Here is a 2,500-nt window from a genome sequence, read left to right on the forward strand (position 1 = left end):
TTTACGACTTTACTGGATCGATACTGGATTACATGTAAACTTAAAGTTTAATAATTTTTCTTCGCTTGTTTGCTTACTCGAGCCATTTATCTTTTGTTGTCGCAAATCTTGTCTCACAGTTAATTAACTCACAACTACACATCAAAATAAATTACGTCATCATTGGACCAGTTGGCCGCGAACCATTCTTACGAGGATTTCGCGTCTTATGAAAGCCGCACTCGTATAAATGGCCCAGTTCGCGTCTTAAGTAAGCCGCGACCGGTGTAAGTCGCGGCTTGAAGTTCTTTTCCCTCGTATAAACGGCCCTATTATATGGCCGGTACGGCCCTGTGCGCACTTTCATTGTAAAACGCATTAGCACAAGAAGGGCCGGTAAAAGCCGTACGGCCCTATTAGGGGCACGCACTGCTCTGTGCATGCGATTTTAGAGGATTTCGTCGTTTCTGAGAATCCAAATATTTTACAGCCAGAGAAGCAAATGCAAACAAAATTTTAGATAATTTTTTGTAAGTTACTTAAATCACATGTCATATATTCTGAGCGCTCATGAATAGTATGAAGAGCCTAAGTGTTAAAATGCTTATTGACTGAGTTTAGATCGGGCCGGACACGAGAAGATTTAACCCTCGGTCATGGCACTCGGTCCATATATTTTCCCGTCCGGCCCTCCCACTCAGTCAATAAGTACATAGTATGTAGTTAAGAGTAAAAAGGAACACGTTAAAAATTCAGTTTCGCACTTGCAACGACGCAATTAACAGTACTCGTAAAAAAAATTCTTTCATAACCATTTGGAAGAAAAATAGTCCTCATGAAGTTAACATGGGTGATAGACATTTTTAAGTATGCAATCTAAAATACAAAATTTGGTAAAATTAATTTAAAAATTTGATAAGAACTTAATCGTATTAATTAGAACAATTTACATATTCTATCTTCCTTTTCCTAATTAATTTATCTTGCATGTAACTTTTATTATCATTAATAATAGGGACCTTAATTACGCAAGGACGGCGACAACAGCAACGAGAACGTTGTCTAAAACTATTATTTCCCGTTAATGAAATAATTTTTCGATTACTGCAAGTCGCTCGGCATGGAAAGTGTGAGTCCACATTCCAAGAATAAAAATGGGTGAGAACGGCGTGGATATTCAGAGAGGAAATTGAAAATTTATCGTTAGGTTCTCGTGTCCCCCACACGATCTCAAACTTTTGATCATTTCACGTCGTTAGGGAGCTTTAGCAACAACAACGGCGCCGCCAAAGAGAACGTCACAAATTTGCAATAAGCAGTAAGTGCACGTGCATCTTTTCAGTTTTGTCTATTTCTTTGCCGTCGTCAGTAAAACAACAGGGAGCTTAAGATCTACGACGACGACGTCTACGAAAACGCCACAAAACAATGATATCATTGGTTAAAAGAGCATAAATAATCGTGCTGCACGTGCAGCACGGATTTTAGCTCATATTTTTGCGGTTCTCTGCATGACGACGACGTGAAATCACTAAATTTTAGGTTTTGACGACAACGTGAGCATGCAACAGAGAATCTTTCATTCTCTATTTTCAGTCAGAAACCGCTCGTACCAATTTATTTTTAGGATACTTCGCCCACATTGTGCGACGTGAACGAGATGGAATAATCGCGAAAGACTTTTACTAGGACGAAGTTCTATTTTGAGGGGACGTTTTCGTCGACGTCGTCGTCGTAGATCTTAAGCTCCCTAACAACGGTGAAATGACTAAATTTGAGGTTTTTAGGGAGAACGTGAGCGCTTGAGGATAGCTTTTCATTTTCTCCCCTAAATTGAGCGCCGTTCATACCAATCTCGTTCTTGATGGTTTGCCACACCTTTGTCACATTAAAATGCTTGGAATAGTCGCGAAGTGATAACAATAACGCGAATTCACATTATACGACGTTCTCGTTGCCGTTGCTGTCGTCGATGCTAAAGGTCACTAGGGAGTTTAAGATCTACGACGCCGACATCGACGAAAACGTCACCTGAAATTGTAACTCTGCTCTGTCGTAAGTCTTTTGCGATTATTCCATCGCGTTCGCATCGTTCAATGTGGGAGAAGTATCCTAAAAATAAACTGTCACAAGCGGTTTCAGAGTAAAAATATTGAATGAAAGATTTGCATTTGTGCCCTCACGTTGTCTATAAAACCTCTAATTTGGTGATTCCACGTCGTCGTTGTGTACCGCAAAAAATACGTGCCGCACGTGCAGCACGATTATTTTTCGTCTTAACCAATGATATTCTTGTTTTGTGGCGTTCTCGTTGACGACCGCGTCGTAGATCTTAACGTCATATAGGGAGCTTTAGAAACGACGACGGGAACGACGAGAACGTCATGTAAAAACAAAAATTCACGTTATTGCGATCACTTCGCGACTATTCTATGCCTTTTAATGTGACAAAGGTGTTTCAGTCCCTCAGGAATGAAACCGTTACGAGCGGCGCTTAATTTAGGGGAGAAAAAATGACAAT

Source organism: Montipora foliosa, chromosome 10, assembly GCF_036669935.1.
Source record: "Montipora foliosa isolate CH-2021 chromosome 10, ASM3666993v2, whole genome shotgun sequence".
NCBI lineage: Eukaryota > Metazoa > Cnidaria > Anthozoa > Scleractinia > Acroporidae > Montipora > Montipora foliosa.